Source organism: Mastigoproctus giganteus, chromosome 5 (genome assembly GCF_048544385.1).
Source record: "Mastigoproctus giganteus isolate SK-2022 chromosome 5, ASM4854438v1, whole genome shotgun sequence".
Classification (NCBI taxonomy): Eukaryota; Metazoa; Arthropoda; class Arachnida; order Uropygi; family Thelyphonidae; genus Mastigoproctus; species Mastigoproctus giganteus.
Genome location: NC_143579.1, coordinates 175,314,112 through 175,326,660, shown reverse-complemented (window position 1 = coordinate 175,326,660; position 12,549 = coordinate 175,314,112).

The window sequence follows — 12,549 nt, the reverse complement described above, 5'->3', positions numbered from 1 at the left end:
CTGATTTTATTATCATTACTATTATATGATGAGTAGTCAATAACCTAGAAATATTTGAGTTGTGGATTAAGAAATTGGCTGGCAATTTCACTGTTCCTTATAGAGCTAGACATTTTTCCCATCTGGCTAAGCTCTTTCAGGCATTCTTGAATGCAAGGGTTTAGTGTCAAACAACATTAACTACAAAATTGCATTTTTTCTTTGAGATGACTAGTTTTGCTTTATACAAATAGCAAAATGGCGCCTCCGTAGCCAGGTGGGCAGGAGCAGCAGTGCGTAGCACACGCTTCTTGATTAGACCGGGGTTCGAGCCCGTGACCACCAAATACGGAGGATGCGGAAAGGTCAGGGAATGACCACCGCATATCCCCGGAGCAATATGGCCTTAGTTGCTAATGCTCCTAAAATCCAAATAACAAACAACAAACAAATAGCAATGCATATATCACAGAATTGCATCTCTCTCTGGTACTTTAAAGTTAACTTGGGCTGTAAGTACATTTCTGGTAAACTAAGAAAATGTCAAATGACTTTTTCTTAGTTAATTACAAAAGCATTCATTACAAAATGATTTTGTAGTTCACATTGTTTGACACTAAACCCTCAAATTGAACTGCTCACTTTCAGCAGAAAACCAGGCTTTCACTTCATTGATTACCTCATCAGACTGAAATTGCACTTGCATAACCTCCCCCCCCTTCATTTTAGGGAAGCAAGGAAGAAGAAGTAGTAGTAGTGGCATGTGATGCAAGAAAGCAAGTGTATGAGCTTATGCAGCATCAGCCAAAAAAAAATCACACCATTCCCTCCAAATGCCTGTCCAGTTCCTCCTTAAATTTATTTAACCTATCAACTTCCACAACAACCGATGGAAGTTTATTCCAGCAATTAACCTGAAGTCAGGAGAATAAAATGGGTGCCGCAGATTTTCAAAGCCACACTTGATCACTGTGTGAGAGCAGACTCATGCATTATGGTGTAAGCAGATCCAATGAAGTTCACTGCATTTGCTATAAAATTTATAGTCATGAACTTTATGGAATCTTTTAAGATTGCTATTAGTATTCCCCATTTATAGGCATATGCCTTCAAAGATTATCTATTCCACTTTATCCTCAATGGCCTAATGATTGCCCTAATGGTAGCCGAGCATTCTGGTCTCTTGCTAAAGCTATTGGCCGCAACTTTTGCCCATCTCTGTTCCCACCTCTGTCAAAGCCAGATGGTTCTATTGTCACTTCAGTTAAGGATAAAGCTGACCTGCTAGCATCCCATTTTTCTTCCAACTCGTGCATTAATGATCTTGGTAAAACACCTCCCAGCACACCCGTCAATGCCTCCTGTGGTCTTCCGTCAAAAGGATGTCAGAAGGATTTTGACGAATCTTGATGCTAAGAAAGCTCCAGGTCCTGATGGTATTTCTCACTTGTTCTCAAAATCTATGCTCTTGAACTTACTCCTGTTCTTTGCCGCCTTTTTTCACTTTCTTATTCCAAAGGTGTTTTTCCTTATGCTTGGAAATTTGCTCATATCCAGCCAGTTCCTAAAAAGGGTGACAAGTCCCTCCCATCCAATTATCGTCCCATTGCAATTACTTCTACTCTTTCTAAAGTAATGGAGAAATCAATTAACCGCCAACTCTTAAACTACCTAGAAACCTTCTGTCTGATCAACAATCGCCAGTATGGATTCCGTCAGTGTCGATCCACTTGTGATATTCTGGCTTATGTTACCCATTTATGGACTAATTCAATGGAAACGTTTGTTGAAACACAAGTAGTTGCTGTAGACATCTCAAAGGCTTTCGATAGTGTTTGGCATAAAGGTCTTTTAAACAAGCTTCCATCAACTGTTTGCCAACGGTTTTTAGTAATTGGTTATCCAGTTTTCTCTCTTATCACTCACTGAGAGTGATGGTAGATGGCTCTCTGTCTTCTAACTTCTCTAGTAATGCTGGTGTCACCCAAGGTTCAGTTCTTTCCCTCCACTCTTTTCCTCTTGTATATTAATGACATTCTTCCATTGACTGGAAATCCTATCCATAGTTTTGCTGATGATAGCCATTGCATAACACTTTCTGCTTTGAGAAACCTTGCCCTGCTCAATCAGCTTCAACTTCTTGAATATCTGCTACCAATTTCTTAAATGCTGATCTCCAGGTAATTCTCTAGTGGGGCAAAGGCAATTTAGTTGACTTCAATCCTTCTAAAACTCAGTCCTGTCTTATATCTCGCAAAAAGGATTCTTCTGCTCCTACGCTTGTCTTTGGTGACACTCCGATTTCTACGCAAGATGGTATATCTCTTTTGGGGATTACCCTGACTTCTAATTTCTCTTGGCACTAGCACATTACCAATATTACTTCCTCTGCATCTAAAAAAACTGCATCTTCCAAACAGCTGTTCACTGTACAAATCGCAAATCCGCCCAACCGTGGAATATTGTTCCCACATCTGGAACGGTGCCCTCAAAACTTCTCTCAGGCTCCTAGATTCCATTCAGAAGAGGGCAGTTAGGTTTATTAATGACTCATCTCTAACAGAGTCTGTGCACTCTATCTCATAGACGTACTGTTTCTGCTGCATGCCTTTTCTACTGATACTTCCATGGGCACCGTTCATCTGAATTGGCTTCTATAATTCCCGCTCTCTCCTTCAAAACAGTCCAATCATGTGCTACCACCAGCCAACATCAATTTACTGTCCAACTTCAAACTCAGAGAACCAACTTTTCATCTTCCTCATTTATTTATTGAGCTGCCATTTTCTGGAACAACCTTCCTTTGTATGTATTTCCTGAAAATTACAGTCTACAGAAGTTCAAGTGTCTGATGTCAACACATATCTTCTTAACCTCCAACCCATGCACAGTACTAAGTACTATAGGTTCTAATACCTCTTGTGTTTGGGGTTTTCATTAAAAAAAAAAAAAAAAAAAAGATTAACTGTTCCACTTTATCCTCAATGGCAGGGTGTATCACTGGGTGGATCTACCTTCTCCTGAGTAATCATTTACACTGCTTTGGCCACACCTGAACTCTCATCTTCAATTTTTCATAGTTTTGTGTGATGGGCAGTCCTCCCCATATACAGCTTTTATCTTCTCAAGGATTTGTTTTGCTTCTTTGCCTCACAGATGAAATTTTGTAATGGATCGGACCGTGATCTTCTCCAACCTAACTCCTTTCACTGTATTCATGGTTCTGGTTCAATAACAATTGTATCTAGCAAAACAAATAAATATGCATTTAATTTATGAAACTTAGTAGTATATTAACCCCAGGGGCTCACATCTGGTGAGTATGGGCTTGGCACACCCAGGATCCTGAACTGGATATCATCATTCTTCTCTTTCTTGGTGATTCCCTTCTACTTTTAGCTCTCTCTCTCTCTCACAGGGTAACTTGGGAATTTTTTTTTGGCTGATGCAGCATAAGCCTCAGGCTTCCTTGTGCCATATAGCTAATAATATACATAATGTCAAATCCCTAACTTAAATATTTCTATTGCTTGCCCCATGTTCGAAATTAGGTCCAGCTTATAGGATGTATGTGTAATTTTGTGCATTGTTTCTATGTGTTTTTAAAAGTAGTGTAATTCCCCTATTTTGGATTTATTTCATGATATCCAAGATCTCTAGGTTTGATGGTGAGTTTGCAGATATTATTTTGTGCTGAACTTCTAAGGTGTTTTGGAGATATAGCAGTTTTTAATTTTTGTCTTGTGCTGTTAACTCCAACAGAGAACAGCAAGCCAGTGCCATATAGGTTTGGCCATTGTTTTGCATTGGAATTTTGAATTTGATGATATATAAGTTTTGACTAGCTTTAGGAAGTTTGAGTTATGCCTAGTAACTCTTTAGGATTTCTGATTTTGCCTCCTATTTTTTAGAATGAAGTGCCTAGCAATTTTTGAGTATTGTGGGGAAATGGTTTTATTTTTAATAATTATGTTACCTGGAGGTTGCCATTGCTTCTTCCTCATTTGTTGAGAACAAAGGCCGTTGTCTAGAACTGCTGAACATGTGATCACAAGTTCTGGTCTGCGTTGGCTGGCTTAGCCTAACCTAAGCTAGTCACTTATTCCATGCTTGGGTTTATAATTGTTTGTAATTAATTAATTTGTTAGGAGATTAATTGATGTCCTAGTGAATGATTATTAATAGAGATCATTGATAAGGGATTTAGCTTTGAACATTTTATGACGACTCTGATTAATGTGGAAATGTGGCCGCTAAAGAATATGCTTCATCCAGTTCTTTATGCAAATCAAGTAATTTGGCAGTGCCCCCCCCCCCCCAGTGACAATAGTTTGAACTTAGGTTTTTCAGTAAAAGCTAAGTGCTTTCAGTAGAAATCAGAACTCAATAATTATCAGTAGACAGCTGTTCAAAGTTTCAACCCAAAGTTCCAACTGAGCAAAACGCTTAATAATGAGTTCCCAGGGTGAATCAAGCTCTTCTTTGGAAGAGCACTACGACCCTGAGTACCTCCTCTCACCTGTCAGGAGGTAAACCAAGGAGGAGGAGGAAGACCAAGAGAAGGTCCCGGGCCCATCCCCTCTCCTCCTCAAATGACCTGTCTTCAGAAGATATAAACAGCGGGATTCTTACTGCTGATCCACCCCAGTCTTCCTCAGCTGATCTAGACTTTAGCATTTCAACCCCTGTTGCTGCCTCCATCCTGGAATCTCTTCCCTCAGCAACCTTTGTTCCCCATCTTCAAGCCCTCTATCCAGCTTCCACACCTACTCATCCAGTCAAGAGCAGGCAACGTAAAACTAGATAGCATAATACAAAACACTGTATTAGGAATCTGTTAGCTTATTATAGTGTTATTAATTAATCAAAAATATTATTAATCTTATTAAATTTCATTGTTAATTAAATTGTATTTAAACGGAAATCATGACCCAGACTAGAGCTGCAAAGCAAAGATCAGACTAGCGAGAGTACTGTGACTCGGAGAAGTGAAGGGGGCAATTCTCCAATGCATCAGTCTCAAAAAATGTGCAAAATGTGAAATATTTGCTGAGCTTTCTAAAACAGGACATAATCTAGCCAGAGCAGATGTGTTTGCGTGTGCTAGGTATCTAGAATGTCAAGAAATTAGGCACAAACTCAGCGTTCTGATGGGCATCTATGAGAGCTTGAGGTATAGGGTAATTTCCCCTCGAACAAATTAATGAGGGGCCCATCAAGCTCTCAGCTGCCCAGCTCAATCCTGTGCATCAGGCAATACAGAGGCAATCTCCAAGGCAGAATGCACTGGTCCTACAGGAACTAGTTATTGTTGGTGACTGTATTGTCAGGGAGATGGAGAATATACTATGCAAGAAGGACGAGGGTATGTCTGCCAGGAGCAAAAGAAACAGGACCAGGGTATGTCTGCCAGGAGCAAAAGAAATAGGACCAAGGTATGTGTGCCATGGGCAAAATTTCATGATGTAGAACAGATATCTTTTAAAGGCACAAAAGGTGATTTATTTATTATTATTATTTTTGTACTTTGTTGCGGCCTCCAGGGTTCCCCCCATATGTCACTGTAGCTTCTGAAGGCACTAGGCCAAGGCAACTGTGTGTATGTGTTATGTAATGTACGTGTGTGTTTTGTTATGTTGGGTTTTGAGTGCCGGTGCCTGGCATTTCACAGCCATGGGAGCATGGAACACCTGGTCCCCTGACTCCCATCCCAAGTCACATTGAGGCAGCCAGGTAAAGACTCTTATTGAGATTGAATGAATGGAAAAAGGGAAATAGAAGAGGGGGAGGGGGAGGAAAGAGGACAGACAGTGGGGGAAGGAGGAGGAGACATCCCCTAAAAAAAAAAAAAAGCAGCAGCAGAGTGACTAGTAAACAACAGTCCTGTCGCCACAACCAATTTGGGCATGATCAGCACTCTGGAAATAGCCCAAAAATTTATCTTATATGTATAGTAATCATGAAAAAAAAAAAAAAAAAAACACTCGTATTGTCTTATAACTGAAAGACAAACCAATCAGAGGCCAGACCAGAGCAAATCCAAATAAACATCCTTCCAACTAGCTATGAACCACACTGGAATGGCCAGCACTAAATGGAGCTAAAACAGCAATTTCAATACATTATACTTAAACATAAAAATTAAACAGCTCATCTGAATCAGGGAGCTTAAAAATAAAAAAAATAAAAACTTTCCTATGGCTATATACCAAATCTTTCAAATTTTGTGCTCATTTACATCTTAACTTCAATTCAAGAATAATTATATACAATAAAATTACACTTTTGCATTTGGATGTAGAACCAACATGTAACCTTGGTCTGGATCCATCTTAACACAAACCAACATAATTCCCTTACCATTAAACTCCTTGACACAACAGTAACATACAAATTATACTTATACATCAAAGTTAAATAGCACATCTGCATTAGGGTGCTTGGCCAAAAAAAAAAAAACTTCTTTTGTATGGCTAAATACCAATTATTTAAAATTTACATCTTAACTTCAATTAAAGAATAACTATATACAAAATTACATTTTTGCATTTGAATGTAGAACCAAAATGTAACCTTGGTCTATATCCAACATCTACCGCCAACTTAACACATCACTACAATACCCTTACCATTAAACTTCTTGACCCAACAGCAACATACATAATATTTATACATCAAAGTTAAAAAGCTCATCTGAATTAGGGAGCGTAGCCTAAAATTCTTCTTTTGTATGGCTAAATACTAATTAAAATTTGCACTCCTTTACATCGTAGCTTCAATTAAAGAATAAGTATATACAAAATTACACTTTTGCATTTGGATGTACACCCATTATGTAACCTTGGTCTAGATCCAACATCTGCTGCCAACTTAACACAGACCACCACAATTTATTTACCATTCAACTCCTTGACACAACAGTATCATAACCGTTCTAACTTCATTTGCAAATTAGCATACAAAATTACCTCTTCGCTTACATGGTAGCTTCCTATAGGCAACCTGACAGCTGTGTTATTATATAGTCAGTCTTTCAAGTAACCACAAATTGAATATGTGAAATTTAGACAATCATTTCAATATTTCCCAGTTCTGTCGGTTGACCTATATCAAGGCAACCCCAAATATGTTCACTCTACTTTGTCTTCAAACCAAATCAAAACCATTAACAAAACTATCAGTTCGTTATGTCTATCTTTAATCCTAAATAAAATAACCTAATTCCAGCCTGTTCAACAAGGAACAGAGCTTCAAAAGGTCAGTTAGAAAAAGAAAACTCGTACCCATTCTAGAACAAGGTGAAAACCAAAACCACACAAAATTAATAAACTAGTGATTTCTACCCAAAAGTCTTTTACATCTTTTAAACACCTTGTCTGCAAAACTAGAGAAGACCATATAATTTTCCTTTGTCTCCACCAAACAAGGTAATTCATCCTCCAGGTAAACATCAGTCAGGACTTGTGTTTCCTGCCTTAGATCTACATAAAAGTTACAATTAAAAACTAAGTGTTCTGTTGTTTCTGGGACACCACACATACAAAGTGGCGATGTAGCCAACCCCAAAACAAACAGCTTGGAGTTCAGATTGCCATGCCCTGAAAGTAGAAATGATAAATTTAGGCCTGGACAAAACCAGGACACCTTTTGCTTATGAAACTCTGACATATTAGGAAAAAATTTCCTAAATCAGCAGCCGTCCATGAAGATTGTCAACTATTTTTAAGTTCTCTCCTAATTCTTTCATTATCTTCCTTGACTGGCATATTCAAATCTAAAGCATACTCTCCTAACCTTGCAGGAATAGCCTTCCTATGAAAAAACTGTAAATTATGATAAATGACCTCATACTGAATAGGAAGCCTTCCGTTCAGTACCTGTAGAGCTACTGTAGACACAGTTCTGCAGTTCCTAGTTATGACTAGAATAGAAAAGTGCTGAGCCTGAGTAAGAAATTTTCTGAGTTATTATTTATCTGGCTATACCAGCAATATAGCAAATAATGAGTAAGAAGACACATTTGTAATACAACTTTAAAGTGACAGGTTTTATATCCCATACGTTCTTGGAGATTCTCATGATCTTTCCAGTCAGTATTTTAATTATATATAGATACCGGGCATGAGCGATGAAACTGAACCGATCGTCCATGATAATACCAAAATACTTAATTCTTGACTAATTTAAGAATGTAATCTTGCCGTTTTAGTTGTTAGCACAAGATGTCAATGAGAAAATTGCAACTTTAAGTTTGACGTTTTAGCTGTCTCAACAAATAAAAGTGTATATTAAACGACAATAAGTATGTTTGTTTAAATGAATTTAAGTGAAAATTACCAACGCTAAAAAGGTTGGCATTTTAGGTTATTTTCGATGTTACCTCAAGTATAAATCTGTATATTTTAGCATTATCAAGTGTGGTTTTTGACTACTTAAATTTCCAAAAAACACACGTTACGATTAACTATTTAGTTTTGTCAAGTAATTGAAGTGTGTATGCAAAGCCGACATGTGTTTCTTTAAGTGACCTCCAAATAACAATGTTTTTTTTCTCAAAAACTTAAAATTACCAATATTAACGGTGACATCTGCTTCTTAACAGGCCAGCAAATAACATTAACAGTTTAGCAATTAAAAAAATTATTGTGCTCATGTGTGTGTGTGTGTATGTATGATTGAAAACAATTTCATGTATGATTTCACTGTACTGTATCTGCAACGCACGAACGCGTGTCTGTGTTTTCACAATCTCCAGACCGACTTAATGGTAAAAATTCCTAAAGTTAAAATTTATGATTGAATTTAAAATCTATTTACGCTTACTCTTAGTAAACGTAGGCGCTGATAATATTTACAAAAGCCAAAAAACTATTTAACAACTTAATAAGGGTGGTAGTCACTAAAGCTTTTGTTTTGGAATCGCGCAGTCAAATTGAATCGAAAACTCACCAGGACTGCTCTACTGTGTAAGTAGAATTGTGCAGTTGCTTCGCAAAGCACAAACACACAAAACGATAATTCACATACATTTCAATATTTCTGTATTACAAAGGGTACTAGGAAAGTTTTGCAATATGACGCAACAATGAATCACAGGAAGCTGCTTGTTGCTGCATGTTGAGACATGTTCATACGTGCATAGTAGCCGCCGCGCCAAGTCGATGGGCTCAGTTATTCATTAGTAGTGAGAGTGTAAAGTGCTTGCGATGGCATCGTGGTCACGAAATGAGATAAGGACAGTTTTGCGGTATGATTTCGTGCGTGGTTTAACCATAGACCAGTGCTTAGAAGAAATGACTCTTGCACTAGATGATGATTGTCCACATCGTACAACGATATTCAGGTGGTATAGAGAATTCCAAAGGGGAAATTTCACTCTGGAGGATTCTGAGAGGCCGGGAAGGCCACGAACGTCAGTTACGGAGGAAAACGTTACTGGTTACTGCTGTGAGGAAAATGCTTGACGAAAACAGGCGAGTGACCTACCAACAGATAGAGGATACTTTGGGCCTAAATGCACCAGCAATTCGTTCGATTCTGCAAGATCATTTGCACCTGAAGAAACTTTGTTCTCTCTGGGTACCGCATCAACTGACTGAAGAGCAGATGACACGACGTGTGACTTGGTGCCGGGAGATGTTAAAAAAGTTTGATAAGGGACAGTCTCGGTATGTGAACAACATCGTGACAGGTGACGAGACTTGGCTGTACTATTACGATCTGCCGACCAAGGCTCAAAACAAAGTTTGGGTCTTTGATGATGACGACACACTCGTAATTGTCAGAAAATCCCGATCTGTAAAGAAGAAAATGATAGCTGTATTTTTCAAATCGAGTGGAATTGTGGAACGTGTCGTTTTGGACACGCAGAAGACAGTCAGCTAAGTGGTATACTGAACAATGCCTACCTAAAGTCATTGGATCTATGAAGAACCTGCGGCCAAAGTCAAGAATGGACACCTGGTACCTCCATCACGATAATGCTGCAGCTCACCGCGCCAAAGCCTGCACCGAATATTTGACCACGACAGGACTGAAACTTCTCGAGCACCCTCCCTACAGGCCAGACCTTGCTCCCTGCGACTTTGCACTGTTCCCGCATGTGAAAATGAAGCTAAAAGGGAGGCGGTTTTCCAGTGATGAGGACCTTTTACGGGCTTGGGACAACGAGTGTGCTTTACTCCCTAGTGAAACTTGGCAGAACTGGTTTAAAGATTGGTTTCGGAGGATGGAGAGGTGTATTGAATGTAGAGGAAATTACTTTGAAAAAATTAAATAAACAAAGCTGTATTGCAAAACTTTCCTAGTACCCTTTGTACAACTTCAACCGATAGAAAGAATGCAGTTTCGTTTTAAATTCCCCTTGTTCACTTGAATATCACTACCGAAAACACCCCTGTACATGCCGTTCTATCAGTTGGACTGATATCCACTCAAGAAGAATATAGCTTTGAAGACACCGACGCGTTCAAGCTCAATTCCGGTCTGTTTGAAGAGAACGAAATTACCCGTTTTTATCTTCAAGACACGTGAATACGATTTTACGATAGATCCAAATGTAGTCTATATGGAAAAAATACATTTTCCAGATGTTAGCTGAATAAAAAATCGACATATTCCTATGTATACAGAATAAAATTGTACGTAATAACGCATTTCGCTTCTGTAATCAGAATTAAAATTGACATTTTTCGTTTAATTAAACAACAAATGGGTACATTCTTATTTTTCGCCTGAGTTTTCATTGAAAAACACGCTCGTTTATATCGGAAACAAACACGAGGGTCTATTTTAACTATTCACACTAGGGCTTGCTTAAAACCGAGTTTAACCGAAGTTTACTTTTAAAACCGATCTTCTCAGGCTTAGGGAAAATAATTAAAATATTATAACACAGGTATTTATTTTATCTTGGGTAGATTGTACAAATCGTAATCAAATCTTTTAAACAAAGTACCACCTCTTATAGTAGAAAAAATTTAAAAAAATTAAAATGCTCCAAAAAAGTAACCAGCTTGAGATTATACAAAATTACAAATTGTATTCAAATCCTTTGAATAAAAACTATCTTCTCGTATAGTAAACAAAAAAATAATAAGACCTATAATAATAATAAATAAATAAAAATAATGTGAAAAAAAACAGCTTGGGGGAAATTACTTTACTATTTATTGCTCAGCTTTTTTCTGAAAATGATCCTTTAAAAAACAAAGTATATTAAGCATTTTTCCTTATAGACTTGACCTTATTTTTGTGTTAAAGAGACCAGTGATCGAAAACACTCTCTCAGATTGGACACTTGTTGGTTTAATGGTCAGCAGTGCTCTATAAACTTTCTCCGGCTTTTCACTTCTACTGCTAGTTGCCTCCAAAATTTTAAATTCTTTGCTGATTTCCAATTCACTCGGATATTTTGAAGGCTCTTCAGTTAATCTCTTTATTACACTATCATACTCTCGCATGAGTGTATCTCCAACATCGGAAATAGACGAGTCTTTGTTTTCTTCTAAAAGAACAGTTCGTTTGTTTTCAGTTTCTTCATTCAACGCTAAGACTCCTTCGGAATGTTTTGCAAATAATCTCTGATAAATCTCTTCAGCATGCTTTTTCGAAACTTGCTTACTTGGAAAATCAAAAGTTCTTGAACCTGAATCTTCTCTCCTAAACGTTTTGGGGTTGTGTAGATAGCTCAGCAAAGCCACAGTTTGGCAATTTCGTCTTACATTGTAACGCTGAAAAAGGCTTTGGTGAAACTTTAAAGCAAATGGGTTTTCTGTTGTATCAAGCTTAGCAAGCAGAAATTCTATTGAAGACTCTGCTTCAAGAAAGTCTGTATCTTCTGAGGTTATAGCCTTCAGAATCATTTCAACTGGTCGCAAAGTTTCACATAGCAATTCAAGTGTTTTCCAGGCATCGTCAGACACAGCTTCAGTTAACATTACTGCACATAGAGCATTTGGAATGCAATTTTTCAATTTCAAATATCTCTCAATCATATAGAATGTGCTATCCTATCTAGTCTTGCAGTCTAATATAAGTGTATATTCTTTCCCATTAAATTTTGCTTTAACAAAATTTTGTAATATGTCATTTTTGGTAGGCGATTTTGGAAAAAGCTTGCAAATTTTTCTGACTTTGTTAATAGTTTGTGCAATATTGGCCATTGTATTGAAGAAATAATTGAGCTCATCTGTAAAGTCGGTTTGATAAAGAATGCCTTGCTGTCTTTCTTCAACTTCTTCATTGTCTCTGGAAGACTCAGACTGTGGCACCATAATTGATTGCTTTTTCATAAAGTATATCTATAACTGACAGATGTATACAATGGGCTATACATTGTTGATGTTTAGGCGTAATTTGCTTGCCAAACTTAATCATCATTGCTGCTCCATCGGAGGTGCAGGCAACAATATCCTCATCCAAGTTCAAACCAAATTCCTTCAAGTATCCATTCACAATTTGCTCAGTTCTTCTGCTATCAAGTGAACCATTAATCTCAATAAGACCTAACGACCAATGATTGTCTTTTGAATGCACATTTATTTTCATATACCTTTTATTTTGTATATT